Source organism: Sycon ciliatum, chromosome 10, assembly GCF_964019385.1.
Source record: "Sycon ciliatum chromosome 10, ocSycCili1.1, whole genome shotgun sequence".
NCBI classification, from domain to species: domain Eukaryota; kingdom Metazoa; phylum Porifera; class Calcarea; order Leucosolenida; family Sycettidae; genus Sycon; species Sycon ciliatum.
The window spans coordinates 22,421,504-22,444,315 of record NC_088652.1 but is presented as its reverse complement, the minus strand read 5'-3'; the positions used below and the strand labels follow the sequence as shown (position 1 = coordinate 22,444,315).

Here is a 22,812-nt window from a genome sequence, read left to right as displayed (position 1 = left end):
AGCAGTCAATATAGCCCTAAGGAGTGAAATATGCAGGAATATTTGACTGCTTAGGTATGGCAAAAATCTATGCGAGTCAATACTAAGGGAGTGATAATGTGTCAATATTGACTGCTTATATTTGACTGCTGAGGGGTTGCGCAGTTGAACAGTGCCTAGTGCAGCATTGTCACTGCATGAGTAGGTGGTGGTGCAACGGTTGTGCAATCATAAAATCGGGATTCATGAGGTTATCGTTCTGGTATTTGAAATACGGACTGTTTGTCGTGATAAATCTAATATTGACTTCGTACTTGGTCAGTATAGGAAATAAAAAACCTCGTAAAAGACCTCGCCTTCGCTTCGGTCTTTTACTCGGCTTTTATTTCCTATATTGAGCTCGTACTCAGTCAATATTAGATACATATTAGGATTTCTTGTTGGCGAAAGTGTTACCACAGCTGAAGGGAAGGGCTACCATGCATGTAGATCTACCATGATGTGCCACGACACCCTGATCGGAACGTAGACCTACATCATGTGTTAGATCCACTTGCGACGCTTAGGTCTTATCTCACTACTACTGTGACAATTATTATGACAACATGCGCAAATAAAATCCAAAAACATGTTGGTGTAGTATCCCTGCCGACCAATACGGAAGCAGTACGGAACTAATACGGAGCTTTGCCTGATGTATATTTAGTGTATCTCCGTATGTAAGCGTACGGCGTCTGCTGCATAAAAGCGGCTGAGCATTTCTGTTTTGATGAAGAGAAGATTAGATTAGATTAGATTAGATAGCAATGAAAGCTAACTCGAAGAAGAAGGATTCAACCTCTAGGTGAGCACCGGAGCGAAAGTTATTTATTTTTGCCGCTTCTTCTTTCACTAATAATTATATCTCAGGTGTGTACCTGAAAGTAGAATAAAAGTAATTCTTGTTGATTTCACCGCGCCTACCACTCGGCTACCCATTACATTGGTGGCAGCGGTGTATTTTTAAATGAAACAACGTGATTGGACCCCAGACCCCCATGGCTCAACCCGCTGCAGCTCCGTGTGACGAATTAGGATGAGAATCATGTTTCTTGCCTTTTTAGGCTTGCCCTGCTTATTAGCCTGCAGCACAGTCAGGGTGCTAGCGTGGATCACCCTTCTCTCCGCACGGCACTCACTGGAGACTCCGATGGCGATTCCAAGCGACCCGCTTCGTACATGTATACTACCGGTGGTGATGGCGAAGCTGATGAGGACGACAACAGGCAGGCTGCTGCCCAAGACAAGGAGGGTATTTCCCAAGACCAGCAGCGTTTGATTTTCGCCGGCACGCAGTCGGAAGCAGGAGCCCACTCTTCACTTGGTACTTCGCCGCCGTGGTGGGATGCAGATTTTCGTCAACACTATTCCTGGCTAGACCATCACTCTTTACGTCGCGCAAAGCGATGCTATCCACAATGTGAAGACCTCGATTCAAGACGAGGAGGGAGGTTATTTATCTGACGCCGAGCTAGCCGCTCTGAGTGCCCGGCTCAACCAAGACGAAGATAAAACCTGGCTCGCCCTCCGCCATAGCTCCAGCCGCCGCCGTGGTTACTAACGCTGATTCCAGGTATGGCATTTTCTTTCCTGTCTTCCTTCAGTCTCCCTGTTCTCTTCAGTCTTCCTTTATGCGAGTGTGTGAATCCAGTTTAGTTTGGTAGGCGTCTGATCATGGTGAGCCACGGTTTACCCAGCTAACGTGGGACAATGTGTGTGACAACGCCCCTTATAGTTATAGTGTATTCAGTTCGGTTTTTGAACTGCGATGTTCCTGGCGGATTGTGCCAGCGTTGTGCAGCAAGAGTGCTGTGGATTTTCAGGTCCTATTTGGAGGACAGTTCTTTCCCCTTTTGACCCCGTGAGATCGTGTGAACCTGGTGTGCTTCTACTTTATGATTTGTTATCAGTTCATTTCTTCTGTCTACTCTAAACGTTATCATTTCCGATATAATTTGCCATCTTCCGGTTGACGCTGTGTTCGTAACTCTTCACTAATTTTTTGAAAATCACGAGGGCGTGATTATCTGTAGGAAGGGAGGGTGTAGTATCCCTGCCGACCAATACGGAAGCAGTACGGAACTAATACGGAGCTTTGCCTGATGTATATTTAGTGTATCTCCGTATGTAAGCGTACGGCGTCTGCTGCATAAAAGCGGCTGAGCATTTCTGTTTTGATGAAGAGAAGATTAGATTAGATTAGATTAGATAGCAATGAAAGCTAACTCGAAGAAGAAGGATTCAACCTCTAGGTGAGCACCGGAGCGAAAGTTATTTATTTTTGCCGCTTCTTCTTTCACTAATAATTATATCTCAGGTGTGTACCTGAAAGTAGAATAAAAGTAATTCTTGTTGATTTCACCGCGCCTACCACTCGGCTACCCATTACATTGGCACCGATACCCCACTTTTTTCCTTCACGCTTGAGCCGAGGGAAGTAAGCTGAGGGAAGTTGAGCCGAGTGTGTTCCTACAGACGTGGAACGTAACCCTATCTACATTGGAACGGTGATTTTCACACATTTTATTGCATTTGGGATGGTCACTCTATTCAGATTATAGCAATAAAAACTGCTTTATGGCAGTTTTCTAAAAAAAGTTATTGTGTTCTAGTCCATGGACCTCGTCTAAAAAGTAAGAAATTAACGAAATGTGATAGCTGAAAATTAAAATTTCACACAAAACCTCACAATAATCACAACACTTGAAATGCTGTTTTAAACTTTAACTTGTACTGCACCAACAATTGGCAACATGCATGCATAGGAAAGAGGATCACGAGGGGAAAAGGTCGTCTACATGTAGCTTTTAATTCTGTGTGTGCTGATTATTGTGAGGTTTTGTGTGAAATTTTAATTTTCAGCTATCACATTTCGTTAATTTCTTACTTTTTAGACGAGGTCCATGGACTAGAACACAATAACTTTTTTTAGAAAACTGCCATAAAGCAGTTTTTATTGCTATAATTTCTTTTGTTTTTTTCTGTCACCAATCAATGGAATGCCCTATATCAATATGTAAATGATGGCCTTCACATCATATCAATACCGTATTATACGCATTGATGTGCAAGCCTTTTCTTGCAAAAAATGGCACTAGCATAATGCATGTTCTTCTGCGGGGAAACATGTGAGTAGTGGTGGTGATACTTTTTTATACGGAGGTCATTCTGTGCATGTTGCTGTTGCAGAATTTCATGACTCTGTCATAAATTTGTCTTGCCTTTCAGATATTTCAGATTTCCCCACCCTCGATCAGATTTATTTGAGAAATGTAGCCATGCGCCAGGTGCGTGTCGCAGATGTTTTTGTTGATTCTGTGTTTATAATGGTTTATAATCATGGGTTATCGTGATAAGGTTATCCAGCATCATATTGCACTGAAATCGTAATCCTGTTGATGTCGATACAACTTTTGGAAGTAGTTCAATTACTTCAAACTGTTAGTCCACGATTTTCTAAAACAACACAGCAAAGGAGGAACAATAAACATGTATTAAAATGTAAACAAATACATTGCTGAGTCCGACACCTCGTTCCAAGAACTACACTGATCCTGAGGATAAAAGGGTCAAGGCTATTATTATTATTATTATTATTATTATGAAATGACCCAAAGGCAACGTGCCTATCGAGGGGTTCATTTGATTGAAAGAACAGTAGATGTAGATGTATGTACAAAGACAAGTATGGTTGGAGGTACTGATACTGAGAGATAAACAAGGCACTCCATGATAATAAAATCTTACACATCTTTTGGTGAGTATGAATGATATCCAGTCGAACCTCTTTAGGACGAACACCAAGGTACCGATGGTATTTTATTCTGTGAGTTTGTCTTAACCTATTTTATAACCAATGAATACAATTTTTTCTCCAATAGACATACGAATAGATTTCTTCTACAGTGAAAGATTCTAAGCCACACCGACTCATAGTTTTTGGTTTCGATAACTTTACCAGTGCCTCTCATATTCTTAGCCTATACAATCTCTCTCACATTTCTGTCCGAGTCAATTTGAAGCTTTTTATTCTTGTATTTCGCTCTGTCCATAGCGGCACATGTAGCTCCCTCCTAAAAGAAATTTTCCATACCCGCTCCTCCAGTGCACATACTACTGCCGTCACTAGGTCCCAAATCTCTTTTTCTCTGGCCTTGCCTTCCGCCCACACTAAAGCTGGTTTTTCTCGTCTTGGCTACATAGGTTCTGATCGGTGGAATATGCTGCCTTCCACTGTTCGCTCTTGTACAAATTATCGCCCATTTGTTCGTTCATGCTTAACCTTTCTAGGGGCTCCCGTAAGAAGACCATAGGTCTGTGGGAAACACCCTAGTAAAATAAATAAAATAATAATAATAATAATAACCGACGAGGAGACAACAGTCGTAAAATAGCGATGAAAAATATCAATTGTGCACTCATAATCATGTATAAACAATTAAAATGAAACAATTCCAGAACGTTTTCGTGTGACCATCATCAGTGGAACATCGTCACATAGTAAGAATCACTAAAACAACCAGTTATATAGCTAGAGTAACATGAAAAGAAGCGTGATAATGCAGCACAGCTAGCGGTCATTCTCAGATACACTGCAAAGGTTCACACTACACGCGTTATGCATAACCGCTAGCTGTGCTGCATTATCACGCTTCTTTTCATGTTACTCTAGCTATATAACTGGTTGTTTTAGTGATTCTTACTATGTGACGATGTTCCACTGATGATGGTCACACGAAAACGTTCTGGAATTGTTTCATTTTAATTGTTTATACATGATTATGAGTGCACAATTGATATTTTTCATCGCAATAATAATAATAATAATAATAATAATAATAATAATAATGAAACTCGGATGTTGAGCCATAAATAAATGTAGAAGAGAAAAGGACATATGGATACGAGTTAAGAGTAACTCTCCATCACTGTAACATGATACTTTATACAGTCAGAAATGTCATGCATGAGGAGTACTGTAGGAGTTTGGCTTTCGGCTTGTACAATTCGTTTTCGCAAAGCTTCCCTTTCTTTACTTATCTTTGATATTTATGACCCACCCAAGTTGGGTGGTGTGCTGCTTTGCTGCTTCGAATTGTAGTTAGACCGCTTTGTCAAATATCGTACTGGTCTCGTCATCGTCCAGTAACAATCGACATTCTTTGTTCCGTTGGTACTGTAGCTTTTGCTCGTTTTCGTTGCGCTTGCCTTCCCCTCTTTGGTCTTTCCATAACCTTGAACCTTCCAAGTTGGAAGGCTGTCGGTTAGCGCTACGGAGATGTGTTGAAGCTAGGTGTCAGGACGTCGAATGTTTCAGTACTCTGTCAGTTTTGTGCCTAGTTATTGCACTTTCTGACTGTATAAAGTATCATGTTACAGTGATGGAGAGTTACTCTTAACTCGTATCCATATGTCCTTTTCTCTTCTACAATAATAATAATAATAATAATAATTGACTCGTCTCGTATGAAACAAATGAGTCACTAGAGAGGTTCTGCAGAACGAAAATGCGTACAAACTTTCGCTCTACATCATGAAGTGCAAAACTTCGCACGAACTTTCGCAACTTTGGACGCGAAACTTACATGGAACGCCAAATGAACTGTCGTAGGAAATTTCGTGAGATCGGGTCATCATGGCGTACGTGCACTTGGCCCGCGCAAACTACGAAAATGTGCAGAACGCAAAGTTCGTGCAAAAATTCGTACACACTTTCGCAAGGACTGTCGCGAAACTTCGTTCGAATTTTCGTTTTGCAGAACCTCTCTACTGAACCTTTCTTTAGCAACATGACGGCAACTGAAACAGCAACAGAGAAAGTACGATACATGTACTGCACATTCTTGCAGGTACTACAAACAGATTGCAGATCGTAATTCTTCCTTTGGCGGCACGAAACTTTATTTGGAGCAGTGCAATCTCGGCGGTACTCACAAATCAAACAGCCCAAACTCGAGTAAACAAATCCAATCATACAAGTAGGAGATTTTCACGAGACGAGACTGCACCCATTGGCTTGTTTCGTATGGAGCAAATAAGTTACTGAACCTCTCCACCATGAAGATTTTCCCCGATATGCGAATTTATTTGGCAAACTCGGTCAATGAGTCCTTGAACCTTTCCCTCTAGATTGCGAACTGCCAACGATAGTATGCCACTGACCAGTGCCTTACTTGTAACGTACTAATGTGCAATGAATATGAGTCTTTCGACAACACATCTAACATAAGCCTTACCGTCAAGAAGGTGAACTCGCGTTCTTCGCACACTGTAGACAAGGCCAAAGAGATAAAAATGGATCTAAATCCGAATAAAATCAGCACACGTTTCCGTAAATGAAAGGGTGAGCATAAGCAAATGAATCGAAGGAAACTGGTCAACTCAGAGATCACCTGTCATTGAGTATTCCGTAAAAGGAGGCCTCGGCAGCGGAAAAGCTAAATTTAGAAAGGAGATCCTGTCAGCTTTTCCATTATTTATTGCATTCCGCCCAAAATCAGCACACGTTTCGTAAATGAAAGAGTCAACACAAGCAAATGAATCAAAGGGAACTGGTCAACTCACCTGTCATTGAGTAATATTCCGCGAAAGGAGGTCTCAGCAGCGCCGAAACGAAATAAGCCAGGCCAGGAGACGAAATATCCGAAACAGGTCAAGAAGCAGTTCCAAAGAAGGAAGTTCCTCGTGCATGCACATCCGAAAAGGCAACAACAAAAAGTCTGCAATGCACAGGCATGCGGCCAGCCGGCCGCGCGATGGTACTCGTAGGAGCCATGGAGTAGCTCCCTGGTCCAGGACCAAGTACCGAGCATCTTACGTAGAAACTTACGTAGCTACGTAGACAACGTGTCTGAATAGCGGTGTCGTTAGGTAGCGCCATGTGAACACAATAATAGAAAAGCTGACAGGATCGCTTTTCTAAATAAAAATAATTATTGATCCGATAGCAAGTGATGTCATACTTATCATATTCCTAGATGTTGATCGTTTTTTACCTTTTTCACATTGCATGTTTCGAGGACCTTCTTATCCACACGTTGCAAGCCAAATTATTGATGATATAACAGCTAACATCATCGGACAGCACCCTTGCCAAGCATAGTTATCTTTGACGAATTAAATTCAAGCAGGTTATATGGAATATTAACCTGAATGCGGCTCTTACTTTATCGCGTGAAATGAATGACACGGGACACTATCATACACAACCAAGTTAACGAAAACTGATATTAGAAGCGACGAGACGAAACATTCCCTAATACGATGTAAATGGTAATGCCATAGGATTTGGCCATTATCTAAGACAAGATTATAGCAAATAAGAGATCAGCGAATGACGTACTTTTTCCAATAACACTGAATTAACCTGGGCATGATTTTAGGCGTTTTGGCTCTTCTACTCCTCCACATGCGTGTATTTATTCAAAAATGGATTCCGAGTTTAAATCATAAATGGCTATACATGTATGGGAGTGGGACATACGAACCATCAAAAATGGCTTTTTACCGGCGTCAATCCGTGCATTATGTTCCTTAATAAGCTCGTACTCAAAGGAAATATGCTTAATATTATAGGTATCGAGCGATTCACGAGAGCGTGATATTTGTATTGTCTCACCAGAACTGCAGCCACTAATAGGAGTATGCAGTGAACGTTTTTTTGCAGAGGATGCAAGAAGCAGTTTCATTTTCTGCTGACTCTGTCTACAGTCCCATGTAAACCCTATTTCTAGTTTACTGGATGCGCAGTGCACAATTTCTATTGCAACTGCAAAATAGCGTTCTTGAATAGGTTCTAGGGCTCGGATGCTAGCATTTCCATCCTTAATATGGCGCAGAGTGGTGTAAGGGTATACGCAGGGCTCAGTATAAAAATTGAGGGATACGTCAATGAACTTTCTCGGAAAGCTGTCGGATTCATCAAATATGATGGCTCTGCTTTTGTAGACCATAAGAGTAGCCATAACCTTAAAAGAGCCCAATTTGAATATTTCATTATTATTATTATTTATTATGTCCTCTTCTGAATTAGGCACGGGAAGAGGACGATCTAAGCATATTTCCAGAAAGAAAACACCATCCTCATGACCCTGGAAGCGAGCATGTACTGCGCCTTCGCCGTAACTTGATATCGGCACTGCCACAGGGACCTCCGCACCATCAGATTGGATTTCAGTTGCCCAGATTTGAATACTGCAGACTTTTAATGCGGGTTCAGATATGGGATTGCCTTGCCAATTATTTACCAAAGCTGTAATTTTCGTCTCTTCGCCTACATAACCGATGTACCTATCGTTTTTTTCTGAAAATTCACACCTAGACAAATCGATATCAGTGTTGTCCACGACCTTTCCTGTACTGCCGATAACGCCTTCCAAACCTGAAAGGTTCTGGCGTTCAAACGCTAATCTCCGCATACGAGAATAATTCTTGGGGAGGTGCTGCAAAGAACTTGTAACAACTTCAGTCAAATGTGGATGCATTTTGAGGAGATCTTCATTCCTCAGAGAAGATTTGCTAATGGTTTGGAAGACAACTCCGTTGCGTTCGGCCAATGTTTGAGCATGTAGCTCACTTAACTTCTTACTTTGCAATTCCACCTCATTCATCAGTTCTTCTTTTCGTTGCTTGATCCGGTGAAGTTGCTCGTCGCAGTGTTCATGTATCAATCTCTTGATATCAGCTACTTTTCCTTGGAGGTCACAGCCAAATGCTTCAATGAGATCACCAGCGTGTTTCATGCCTGCTTCCACTTCTTCCTTGTCTTGGGGTGATATGTTTCTCAGGCGCTCCGTCAGTCTGTGACGTAAAGATACAGCTTCTGAACTGATATCGCCAATCTGATCAGTATGAGAAGCGTGTTTGCTTTGAAGCTTACACTTTTCACACAGAACCTCTCTACATTTGGCACAATAATATCGCACCGTCATCTTGCCGTGGACAGGACAATGGTGCACTCGCCCCTGTCGAGGTATCGTTTTCTGGCCACTTTGGCTGGAGCTGCTTGATTCTTGATCTTCATCACTAGCGCGCTCCACCTTCGGTTCTGCATGATCGTGTGGAACATTGTCGAACATGGAATCGTCCACCAACAGCTGTTCGTGATTGCGACCAGGAGGTGGACATGGCGTAGGACGTCGACACTTGGCACAGATTATTCTCCCGTCGTCTTGAACACTGGCTGCCAAGCACTCCATGCAGACCTTGTGAAGACAGGTTAAGAGTTTGCCTTCTTTATCGACTCCATCTCTACAGAATACACAGGGTGGCGGCATCATCCAGTCGCACAAAATAAACTGATATACAGAATAAGCTACTGTTTGTTACGTGTATACACGGGCAAAACAAACACATAGCGGATATGAACTTGACCAGGGAGTACACGTCGCTGAGAACAAGTTTACAACATGGCTTAGAGGATGTGATTTATTTTCTTTTAACGTCACTGAGAGAGGAATATGACTAAGAGGATGTGAGCTGATAGATACCACCGCCATACATAATTCCAGCGCCATGTTTGTTAACCACTTGTGACTTAACGGTATAAGGAAGATGTGCAACATATCGCCTTTGGAATAAGATGACACTTATAGGGATCGGTGGCGCATTGGTGAGAACACTGTTTAGCTAGTAGCTGATTCATTCCCTGGTTCTATTGGAACGACCACTGGGATCAAAAATCACAAGCGAGCGCAAGTAATTTTCGAAATTACTGCCCAAGTCTTTCAGTAATTTAGGTGCTCAATACTTTCAGTATGAGGGCAAAAGGCCAGGTTTGGAGAACAGAAATTTTAGGTACAGAGAAGCAGTTTCCTATTGGATTAAGTGTGTTAGTGTTTTTTTAGTGTATTGAAAATTTAGGTATGAAACAGAGGCACCAAAAGTACCGAAAATAAAAGCACACCGAAAATTTGTAAAATTACAGTACGTTGTCAACAACTCCCATGGATAGATGTCCAGCCTGTAGCATGGTTTTGCCCTCATCAATCTCTGTGAGTTTACGAGAATGTGCGCTTTCTCATACGTGCGTTCATGTTTGTATGTGTGTGCCCCTGTTTCCTCTAGAAACGTTTTGCCCCCTCTCGTCCAAGTTTGCATTCAAACTTAAAAATACCTGTGTTCACTGCCACAGGGAATATGCCGAGAAGTGTCAAGATGCGCTTCAGCAAAGCAGACTACTGGTATGTAAGGCCGCGGTCACACCGAGCTCGATTCAGCCGTTCAGCCGAAACAAGCGCTTGTTTACGTCACTATTACCATGGAAATGGCTGAAAAATGTCCAACAAGCGACTTTCAGCCGTGGCTGACTCTCAGCCGTTTTTTTCCGGCTTGTTTCAGCCACAGCTTGTACAAGCGGCTGAAAGCCGAAATTCAAAAAATAATTTGAGTGCGCTTGGAGCTCCGGAGCACACCTTGTAGTTGGCATGATGAACTGATGTTCTTTCTTGTGTCCGTGGAACCGTGCTATCCCTGTGCCTTTGGTTTTGACCGTGAGTCTGTCTACCCCAACTACACTGTATTCAGTTTGATTTGGATTTTGTCCGACGACCATGGATTTCTGCCGCTGTGCCTCTAGACTGCTGCGTAGATTGTTGGAGCTGTGGTTTGAGGCCAAGACAAGGCACCACACTCACGACCGAAATCATGAAGAAAGCCGGGTACGAAGAAGAGAGTGGATTGCAAATGAGTTCAATAACGGCAACCGGCGGGGCAGAAAGCTCGACATCAGGAAACACCACCCAAACCATCGCGTCCATGCACACCGAACAAATAAAAAGAGCACGACTTCGCATTTCAGAATCCGGGCTTCCTTTGCTTCTTCATCAAAACTGAACACTAGAACAAGTACAGTTTTAGATCGCGAACGTTCTCCTCTCCAGTTTCTTGCAAACATTGGTGTGTTTCGAGATATTCAAAATTATTTGGCGGGTAAGAAAAACAAGCCATTCAAGCTTTGCACTCAAGGTCTGGTGTGACCGCGTCACAGGGATCACGCAAGCCAGCTGAGCGCCAGCGATAACAAGCCCAAAGTGGCTTGTTTCGGTGTGACCGGGGCCTAAGGGAACACTGGATAACAGAAATCTATGCATGGTATCAACATCGGCTTTGGTTTTGCCACAAAGATACTAAGTTATCATCAGCGAATTTCTATGCCAAAAAGGAAGCTTGGTTACTCACTAGTACATTTGTAGCGTATAGCGTATCCCCGTACGTTAGCATATCTCGTATGTTACTGTATTCCCGTACGTTAGCATATCCCCGTACTGTATTCCCATACGTTAGCGTATCCCCGTACATTAGCGTACAGAGTCTGCCTTTGCATAAAAGCTGCTGCTCACGATTCTTTTATTGCCAGTCAGTTAATTTAGTAGCCAGTTAGTTAATTTAGTTGCCAGTCAGTTAATTTCGTTGCCAGTACATTTCAATTGCCAATTACAGTGTGTTCACTGAGACCCGTGTTCATTTGCCTCCGAGAGAGACTGCGGCCCGCTACACATTTAGTTGTATTTTGGAAGCTAAGCCACTATCCCTCCAACCCTTTTCCAACATGTACATGTAATGGCATTTTCGTGCCACCATCGATAGCTCTGCCGTGTAGTGACGACACCTTGCTAGTTACATGCTCCAGGTATCCGCCGCCTCCTAATATAGCCTTATGCGAAGTCTAGATTAGTTCCAAACCTCAGCGAATTAAACCTCACGCAACGACAATTGAAAGGGCGAGGGGCTGTGCATTGCTGGAGCTGCAGTGTCCACACCTTGGTGGAAAGCAGCTAGGCCTCCGCGGAATATGCTCGTATTTTTACCGATACTTCCTTTGAGCATTGCTCAAAATTTCGACCGATTATTCCCGTAATTCCACCAAAAATTCTCACAATAATGCTTTTTTTCTTCCCTTTTTTGCAGATACCGTACCGCGTACAGGTTTTTTTGCCACTTGTGCGGGCAAAAAAAATACGATTCGCGTGAAACTCGGCTGTAAGCTTTTTTTCTTTCTTTTTTGAAATACCGGGCGATCAACTTCAGGATCACAAGCTTTTTGGTACAAATCAGGGTGTTCTAAATGGAAACAAAATTGAAAAAAGAAGGGCATTACTCAAATTTTACCGATTATTCCACAAAAATTGCCAATAATTCCCGTTTTAAAAATCACACCGATAATTCCCGAAATTATGCCGGCACATTCCGCGGAGGCCGGCCTAAAAGCAGCAGGAACGATGGCATTGTTCGTAAAAGTAAGTTGTCATGCATGAAATCCTAGTGACTGGCTTGTTAGAAAATAGAACCAACAAAATTAATGATTGCACCATCAGCTGAGTAATCAAATCTTTGCACGAAAAGGGTCCCAATTCCTAGATGATACCGACTTTACCTACGATATTTTGACGATTATTCTGTTTTGTGAAAGTAACCGGTCCGACACAAGTATAGCGCTGGAATATTGCATCCTGTGTGGATGCTAGAGATTTACGTCAATTAAGTTGATGTTTCGAATGACTTCAGTAAGATGTGAAGTATAGATTTGCTATGCCTGTTCTATGTCTTGTTTGTAGCATTAACCTGACCAGGACTATCTAACAGTTGTAGTACTGTTCGATTTGAAGATGCGGGCACAGTGTGTATTCTGCAAAGATGAGTTTCAGAAAGCAGGCACACTTTTAAAGTGTCTTCACAGGGTCTGCCATGAATGTTTTCCAGCCTGCACACAGGCAAAAGAAATTTAGAACGTTTAGTGCAAATAATTGGCTCTTCTGCGTGATATTTGTGCTGCTGCCATATTCCGTATCAGTTATACATGTGTACATAATTATCTGAAGGAAAACAAGAGTTTCATGCACAAGCGGGTGCAATCATCAGCCAAAAAGCAACAATAGTGGACTAGACAGAAAAGTGGTCTTATAACAGGGCCTGGTGGGGTGAGGTGAGAAAAGGATGATAGGAGCCAAGATCAGGGCCAGAGAAAATTAGTGCCAGTTGAAGGAAAGAGCAATTTGGGCTAGTGCAAAGCCAGTTGGCTGGTTGGTGCACGTGTAAGCACACACTAGGGAAATCAGCGCCGTAAGGGATAATAGTTATGGGATGTGTAGGCAGCGCTGATTTCCCAGGTGGATATCGGTGCTTCAGGTGATAGCTTCTCCTGCGTAGTTCTTACATAATTATATACATGTATGCAGAGCAAACCTTGCACCAAGCCTGTACGCTCCTGGCCAACATACACTCCACCGACGATACTTGTAAGTGCTACCGTTATTATACGTATGCAAAACTGAACAAACATCGCGCTATAATTTTGAATGACTTGTGGAGGCCCTCACCCAATTTTCCATTAAAGTAACGTGTTCCTCAGGACCAGAGCCAACTATTCAGACCTAAGTGAAGATTGGTTCTGGTTCGTCTTCATGATGCTCGGAGCGCAGTCGTAGCATAGCACGTACTAATTCTCTTCGATTGGAAGATGCGACCATCGTGTGTATTCTGCAACGATGACTCAGGGAAAGCCGGCAAGTTACTCAAGTGTCTTCATAAGATTTGCTATGACTGTCTGCCAGCCAGCGTTCAACAAGATGGGACAATATGCTGTGCCAATTGTCAACGTCCTACGCCATGTCCACCTCCTGCTCGAAGTCATAAGCAGGTGTTGATCGATGATTCTATGTTTGACGACGTTCTATGTGACGAAGATGAATCCGAGAAGGTGGAGGTGAGTGACCAAAACCTTGGAAGGGTACTTGCTGTGAGTAGCGACCCTATCGATCCAGAATCAACCACCCCCTTTGACGCCCGTTCACACTCCATCAGCTTCCTTGGTCGCAAGTCACAGGCCAAACAACACAGGCGAAATCACACGTGTCCTTTCCACAGCCAGATGGAGATAAGACATTACTGCAATAAATGTCGAGTTGCTTTGTGTGATAAGTGTAAGCAACATCACAAGCACAATTCCAAAGGAGATCAGATTGGCGATATAGCTAAGGAAGCCGCAGCAGGACGGCACAGACTAACAGAGCGGTTCAGAAACATCATCCACAAGACCAAAGACTATGAAGTAGATGCAAGCCTGCAGTATGCCGAGGATCTCCTAGAAGCATTTGGTGTGGACGTAGCTGGAAAAGTCGCCAATGTCAAAAGATTGATACACGAGAGCTGCGACGACCAACTTAGGGTCATTAAGAATCGAGAACAGGAACTGGAGGGGAAGCTGGAAATGTGGAGGCAGAAGCAGGCCGATTGCCAAGCCAAATTCTTGACTGAGTATACTGAAGCTCTGCACAAAGCTAAAGTCGAAGAGAACATCACGAGAGCTGCTGTACGCAACGAAGACCTCCTTAAATTGTACCCACATCTGCTTCAGATACTAAGAAGTCTGATGTGGTCTAGTGACGCCCAGGCGCAATCGTTTATGAAGACTGGGACGTTTGCGTACGAGAACCTATCCAAATTGAAAAGCAGAATCGGTGCTATGGGAAAAGTTGTTGATAACACTGACATCGATCTCTCGGCGTGTTTGTGTAGAGATGCAGGCATTTACTCCACATTTTCTGGTGCGTCAAAGCCGATTGTTGCGCTAGTAAGAAATTCGAGAGGCCAGGATGTATCCGAACCTAGGTTGAAAGCCTGCAGCATTCAAATCTGGGCCACTCAATATGAGGCTAATGGTGCTCGGACAGCAGCGGTGCCATTGCCGATAGTATGTTACAGGACAGGTGAAGTGCATACTGTATTCAAGGAAGAATCTGCTCGCCCGGCGGCCTTCTTCCTAGAACTACAGTTCGATCCTCCCTGCCCATTACCGGAATTGCTGAACCCGTCATACCACACAGACCTGACAAAGTATGTACCTTTAAAGACATGGATTTTCGTGTACCCATCGGGGGCTAGCTACTTTGACCCACGGTACAGTTCCCCTAGAGGATTCATTGAAACTTCCCCATGTTTTTCTCCTCATTTCAGAGGAAACATGGGCACGCTGCTGCAGCAAGTACATGAGGGATTTGCTTCTATTCGAGCCAGCAAACCGGTTGAAGACCGATATTCTGGACCAATCACAATACAAATTGAATTTTGCGAATCCAGTAATCTCCACATCGGGTTTACGTGGGGCTGCACAGAGACTAGTCAAGAAATGAAACTCGTTCTTGCATCCTCCGGTAAAGAACGCTCCCTTTCTAAACCAGCTATTGGTGGTTGTGTGACTGGTGACGTCATCCAAATATCGAGATGTGCCGGTTCGTTGGATACATATAATGTCGTGAAAATGAAGGCTGATGGCTCGGAGAAGAAGAAGAGAATTATGCGTGTAGATGCCAGTAATAAGCCTACCTTGATGGTCCGAATGTTTGACTACGACACAGCGGTATGGATTGCTCAATGCCAGAGTGTACAGGTAGACAACATATAAGCAAGACGAGAAAAGACCAGAATTTTACCACGCTGTCCTACCTGGCTTGTAGCACGATATCAGAACACGTGACACGTAATGATGTTCAAAGTCCTTGATCACTTTCTGTACTCGTGTAGTCATAATGAGGAGAATCTCCACGTGAACACGTCCCACGGAATAAGTGCAGTTTATGCAACGTATCGTCAGTATTTTCATTAGCTTTGGATTGTACACGCCTTGGTGGATATCAGTACCCGCGTCGCACCTGTACTATGAGTTTTGTATTTTGTTTGGCATTTTTCCTTTTTGTGCCTGTTTTGTCCATTTTAATCTATTCGAAGTGGCTTATGCGAACATGTTTGTCTGGTTTGCATGATTTGCGTACCCATTAATCTTGCCGCAGGCGACGCTGATGTCTGAGAACTAGCACACATTACAGGTCATTAATTGTACACGTTTTAGAAACGCCGTGGAGACAATAATACACTTTGTTTGTCTGGAAATATTTAGTAGGCGATTTTGTTCACCTAACCAGTCGAGTACGAAAAATTACTTCAAGTACTTTTGTTTTTGTCCATATCTGTATCGATTAACTTAAACATGGCCCAAATGTCATGTTTCTTTATACTTGTATATGTATGTACATGTAACTCCAGTCAGCGATATATGAACCACAGTCAACCACCATAACAGTTATGTGGAAACTTGAAAAGAACCTCTCCTCCTTGAACATTGGGCAAGGTGAACGTCTCTCTCTCTCTCTCTCTCTCTCTCTCTCTCTCTCTCTCTCTCTCTCTCTCTCTCTCTCTCTCTCTCTCTTTCTCTCTCTCGCTCGTTCGCTCGCTTTCTTCAATTACATGAGTACACATGCACTCACACAGTCACGCACTTACCTTACTCGTACGGTTAGCGTCCTCTCTTGAATAATGCCCTATCTCTAATAGTGCCCCAGTCTCTAAGAGCCAATAACGCGTCGCGGACGGGCGATAAGTGAATCTAAACCCCAAAGGGAACCCACCTGCAGATTTTGAGCGAAATCGGATAAATCTCTTTATTTAACGTTAAATAATCGACGCGGAGACAACACTTCTAAAAATAGCAATAAATGGAACAAAAATTATGCTGCCATCGCCACACTACAACAAAGCCATGAAATCTTTCGATTTTCCCGTCACATTCATCAGTGGAATGTTGTCCCTGAAGAGTATTTATGCTGAACAATTTATTAAAACATACATTCAATAATGTGAACTTAGAAATTGCGACGTCGGCTGTATTAGTCATGAAGTTGGTTGTGTAGTATCCCTGCCCGACCAATACGGAAGCAATACGGAAGCAATACGGAACTTGTGAGGAACTGCTGAAAAGTGCCCTGGAGCATGCAAGTAGTAATGCTCTCACCCGAAAGAGCAACATCGATATCGTGATGCACGCCAGAAAATCACTGCTTTTCGCGGGTGGTCGAGCATGGATTGAAAAGGACAAAGACGAGATTTTTGATGTTACCATGGGATCGCATGATGGGGCGGAAGCCTGCGAGTTGGTTGGCGCTTTCATCCTCAGTAAGCTAGTGCCGATCTTCGGGAAAGAAAACGTGGGTCTCTACAGGGATGATGGCTTGGCCATACTCCGAAACGCTAATGGCCACCGCGCGGACCGGGTCCGTAAGGATGTTATTGAGGCATTCAGGAAGCTCGGACTGAGAATAACAATAGATACCAACATGAAAGCCGTGCACTTCCTCGACATTACCATGAACATCGCAACCGGCATCTACAAGCCCTACAGGAAGCCTAACGACACGCCACTATATGTCAACACAAAGTCCAACCACCCGCCTAGCGTGATCAAGAGCATACCTGTTGGCGTCAACAAGCGGCTCGTATCAATCTCATGCACCAAGGAGGTCTTCGAGCAAGCGCGGCCGCTTTATGCCGATGCCCTACGCGCAAGCGGTCACGCAAGTGAACTGTCGTTCCCTGATGAAGACCAACCGCCACCGGCAGCGGGCAGTCGTCCCAAGAAGAGAAATCGTGACCGCAGGGTTATCTGGTTCAACCCGCCATATAGTGCGAGTGTGGCCACAGGCATCGGTGCACGGTTCCTGAGCCTCATCCGAAAGCATTTCCCTAAGGGCAGCAAGATGCACAAATTATTCAACAGGAACACTGTGAAGATCGCATATAGCTGCATGCCGAATATGGCCCGACTCATTAAGGCCCACAACAAGAGAGTGTTGCACCCACCAACACCGGACAAGGACTGCAACTGCAGGATCAAGAACTCGTGTCCACTCGAAGGAAAGTGCCAGGCGGACAACGTCATCTACCAGGCCACGGTGTCGGACGACACCCGTAACGCCAAGGTCTATACCGGCATGTCTGCGCCGCCTTTCAAAGCTCGCTACTCCAACCATTTGACTACGCTCAGGCATGACCGCTATGAGAATTCCACCGAGTTGTCAAAGCATGTTTGGTCGATGAAGCGGGACAACAGACAGTACGTCATTGACTGGAAGATCCGCGACAGGGCCACCTCGTTCGATAACACGTCCAAGAGATGTGGCCTCTGCACTACCGAGAAGTATCACATCCTCGAAACCGACGCCAGAACTAGGCTAAACAAGCGAAATGAGATTGTGTCAAAATGCAGGCACGAAAGCAAGTATGTCCTATCAAATTTTGTGCCCATCACATAAGGACAGTGATTATTCTATGGCCTTGGTAGCGCCTCTATATCTGTTACCTGGCATGGCACCACTCTGCGCTATCACCTTTCCCTAGGCACTCTGTGCAATGCATCATGAAAAATGGGCTGGTCACACCCCGCAATATCATCACCCTCATCTAGCACCTAGGCACTCTGTACACTGCATCATGAAAAATGGACTTGTCACATCCGGGACCCGACATAATGATAATTTTCACACTCCATAGTGACGGAGTTCACACCTTCTGAGTATATGACCAGTGTATCATACTTTGTTTGATCATCCATCTGATGATCCGTTGCTTGAACGGTGAACACTGTGTAATGGAAGTTGACCTCTGACGGTTTTTCCGCTTGTGTGTGAACTTGACCTTATGTATATTAATTTTAGTGTATCTCCGCATATAAGCGCACGGCGTGTGCTGCATAAAAGCTGCTGCGCATTTCTGTTTTAATTAGAGAGATTAGATAGCAACGACAAAGCTAACTCGAAGAAGAAGTAGTCAACCTCTAGGTATGCACCGGAGAGAAAGTTATTTATTTGCCGCTTCTTCTTTCACTAATAATTATATACCAGGTGTGTACCTGGGAGAAGAGAAGAATAAAACGAACTCTGTTTGATTACACCGCGCCTGCCACTCGGCTACCTGTTACAGTTGCTCCAAAGAGGACCACACCCTTCTTGCCGAACTTGACACTTAAATGACTCACGACTGCCATCCGGAGCACACGAGGAGTACGTCGCACCTTCCATTCGGCAAACCAGCAAGAAAGCACCACTCCCTGCTCAATACACAATGTTTCGGGGAATTCATCCCTCGTCAATTGAGGTTGAGTAGGCTGAGGAAGATTGTGCCCGAAAGGCATCACTTATATACTGCTCTCCAGGCCAAACCATCACCAGGGATACAAACGCTTTTTTTGCAGCGCGACAAGCACCTTGTGAACGTGGACGTGCAACTAGTTGTTGGAGGTGACAGCGTTGTGAATAGCTATACTGGCTCTCAACATCTGTTTATTACAACTCCATGAGCGACTCTGACTCAAGCGGCTACCTAGGGTGTCGAGCTTCGTCGTGTGCCAAGGAGTGAAAGCGATAGTTGTAGTCGATAGTCAAGGTCTTTCTGAAGACATAGATCCCTCATTTGTAATAATCCGACAATATTTGAGCGTGTGACAAAATATTTGGTGATCGCCTATTGCATAGATCCACGTGGATCGATATTGGAATGGCTGGTGTTGTGACCATGTGAAGAGAAATTATGGTCAACCTTAAGGCGGGCTGCTTCTTGGGAATCAAAGTTTACCGTGGTGGAAATGAGATGAACAGATTTGGTCAAACGATCGAAAAAGGTAAAGTGTGACACTACTATCTCGGGAGGTTAATGGAAGAGGTATTATGAAGTCCATGTTGTGTGGGCACCGGTAGGTGTGGCAATGAACCCGACTTGGCCTGAGACTCACAAACATATGTTGGTCGATGACTCCATGTTCGCAGACGTCCCCTGTGACGATTATGAATCCGCGAAGATGGACGTTAGTGGCCAAAATTTTCGGAGGGTACTTGATATGACTAGTAGGGACCCTATCGATCCAGAATTAACGGCCTCCCCTGCCGTCTCTTCACACTCCATCAGCTTCCTTGGTGCCAAGTCGAAGGCCAAACAACACAGGCGAAATCACAAGTGTCCTTTCCACAGCCAGATGGAGATAAAACATTACTGCAGTAAATGTCGAGATGTTTTGTGTGATAAGTGTAAGCAACAACACAAGAACACCTCCAAAAGAGATCAGATTGGCGATATAGCTAAGGAAGCCGCAGCAGTACGGCACAGACTAACAGAGCGGTTCAGAAACATCATCCACAAGACCAAATACAATGAAATAGATACAAGCCCGAAGTATGCCGAGGATCTCCTAGAAGCATTAATTTTGGTTTGGACGTAGCCGGTCAAGGCGCCAATGTCAAAAGATTGCTACACGAGAGCTGCGACGACCAACTTAGGGTCATTAGGAACCGAGAACAGGAACTGGCGGGGAAGGTTGAAATGTGGAGGCAAAAGCAGGCCGATTGCCAAGCCAAATTCAAGACTGAGTACGCTGAGGCTGTGGCCAAACCTAAAGGCGAACAGGACACCACGAGAGCTGTTCTAGGCAATGAAGACCTCCACAAGTTGTACCCGCACTTGCTGCAGGTCTTAAGAAGTCTGATACGGTCTAGTGACGCCCATACGTTATCGTTAGATATTTGGGTGCGAAAATCTTTCCACATTGAAAAGCAGAATAGGTGCCATGGGAAAAGTAATTGACAACACTGAAATCGATCTGTCAATGTGTGCGTTTAGAGACGCGGGCATTTACTCCACATTTTCTGGTGCGTCTAGGCCGATTGTTGCCCTAGAAAGAAATTCGAGAGGCCGGGTCGTAGGCGCGCACCAACAAAATGAACCATGCTGTCATGGTCCGCTTGCTACGCCAACACAGGATCAGTAATGCAGAGCAGTCACAAACACATGCTTATAGTAATATTCAAGCAAGTGCAGTGACTCGAAGTCACACCGTACAATTATTGCCTTGACTTGAAATTAACCTCCATTTTAATATGACTGCAGGCTTCAGTAACACATCTGCACACTCGTGGTAAGACACGAACAGATAGGAAGACAGCTTACAAAGTAGAACATACTAACATACATGGCCCTACTTCGTTTTCGAATATTTTCGACTGGTAAACAGCCAATGTAAAAATCCCTGGAGACGCTACACAACACTCTACTCTATAGGGTATTGTAGACTTAACAGTACTCTGGTGGGGATCAACAGAGACAAACAGCGACATGAATAGGTGAGGACTGAGAATGCGCATGAGGGTACGCATGCATCGCTGGATTGGAATTGGCAAAAAAAGAATTATCGAGCTGGAACAAGACTATCGATTGTGAGGTAACGGAGAACAAGACTAAGGCTTTAGACTTGTCAAAACAAAGCGGCCGCAACCCAATAATTGATGCGTGTTATCCGAGCAACTAAAAAGGCTTCAAGAACCCAGAAAGCTACATGAAAGTAGATAATGCATCTTGATGTGAGCAACGAAGGTTGGGCAGACATATTGTACACAATCTATCATGATGTGTTTCTGCCATGCTTTTCTCTCTGGAATCATCGATTAGGCAGAGAAAGGGCGTCAATCTGAATCTCAGTATCTTTGTCGAACATGCGAATCATCAAGGTAGGCCGGTGAACATGAGCCATGGACACTGTGTTTACAGATCTGCCCTCTGGTGATATATAACTTACCTCAAACTTGTGGCAGGAGTCTGGAGAAGGCAGTATCTTTATCAGCTCGCCTCGAACCCATTTTTGCTTAGGACGACCGAAGCAGCGGGCATTGCCGGATGCCGCCAGGACATGAAAGTTTGCCTTCCTCCCGCCGCTGTCTCCAGATGTCAGTCCTATTTCAAGGTTACCGGAAGGACAGTTTCGTATGAGTATTATAGCTCCAGGGCAGGTGTCGTTCAATGGTTCCCGAGCACGAATTGTAGCCAGGCCATTCACCTGTTGGCGCACACACGCCACTACATGGGCGCTACCCAGGGTGAGTACAGGCATTGTTAACATGGAGAACTCTGGGTTATTGGTTTTAGCATCGAATATAACAGCTCTGTTCGCATATACCGCACCTATGCATGCACATCCACCTTCTGGTGGCTTGCTGGCCTCATGTATCTGCCAAACCGAGTCATTGAATGACTCCTTGAGGAAACACATAGGGATAGGAGAAGGGGTGTCTAGACGAACTTCCAGACTGAACACTCCGTAGGTGTCAAATTTAACGGTTGCTAGCACCTCACCTTTGCTGAATCCAGTAATCGGTATTCGCACTGTGGAGATGCGTAGGTTTGACACTGCCCAGAGCTGTATGCTAGAAGCCTTCAAAGCACGTTGGGACACTGGAAAACCATCACTCGTTCGCACTTGAGCAGTAATATTGATCCTCTCGCCAACATACGTGGAAAACAGAATGGGTAAGGACATCGCACATCTCGACAGATCGATGTCAGTGTTATCCACCACTAAACCGATGCTGTCAATGCACATTTTCACACGAAAAGGGCTCCAGTGACAAAGCATCTGGGTACCTGAGCTCAGCGAGAAATTGATCTCGCGGAGGTCCCCCTCGGTTTCTTCTAAGAATGTTTTGACGAGGGGACCTATTTTGAGGCAATCCACATCTGTTCGTGTAGACTGTAAGATACTCTGTATCCTTTCAAACTTACGCAGCGCTCCGCGGTAGGTCTTCCAGTGCTGATCACACAAGTCCCTTTTTCGTTCCTGTATTCTCTCCGCCTCCACTGAGAGGGTCCGTGCCCTATTTCGAATGCCACTAATCTCATTTTCGAAAGCTGAGTTCAGACTGCTCCTGATCCTTTCGAACAACAAGGATGCATCTGACTTAACTGCTTCAAGGATACCACTGCTGAACTGTGCGAGTTTGTCAGCATCATGATCTGCTCTATCTGGGGAAAGTCTTTGTAATCGTTCCGAAAGCATGCAATGCAATGCCGCAGCCTCACTGCGTATATCACCAATTTGGTCAATGTGCATCGCATGCTTACTGTCCTGCTTGCAAACCTTACAGATATGTTCTCGGCATCGTTTGCAGTAGTGCGCCAGCTCCTTCTTGATGTAGACCCGACAATAGC

General features: G+C 44.3%; 1 long non-coding RNA gene across 1 annotated transcript; it reads right to left on the bottom strand.

The window, feature by feature from the left end:
• Window positions 1–3,395: 3,395 nt before the first annotated feature.
• Window positions 3,396–6,749, bottom strand: LOC135826505 (uncharacterized). Its single transcript, XR_010555312.1, has 3 exons — window positions 6,583–6,749; window positions 6,255–6,286; window positions 3,396–3,474 (listed from the first exon to the last, which is right to left on the bottom strand). It is a non-coding gene; the product is annotated as an uncharacterized LOC135826505 (long non-coding RNA).
• Between the last annotated feature and the right edge of the window lie 16,063 nt (window positions 6,750–22,812).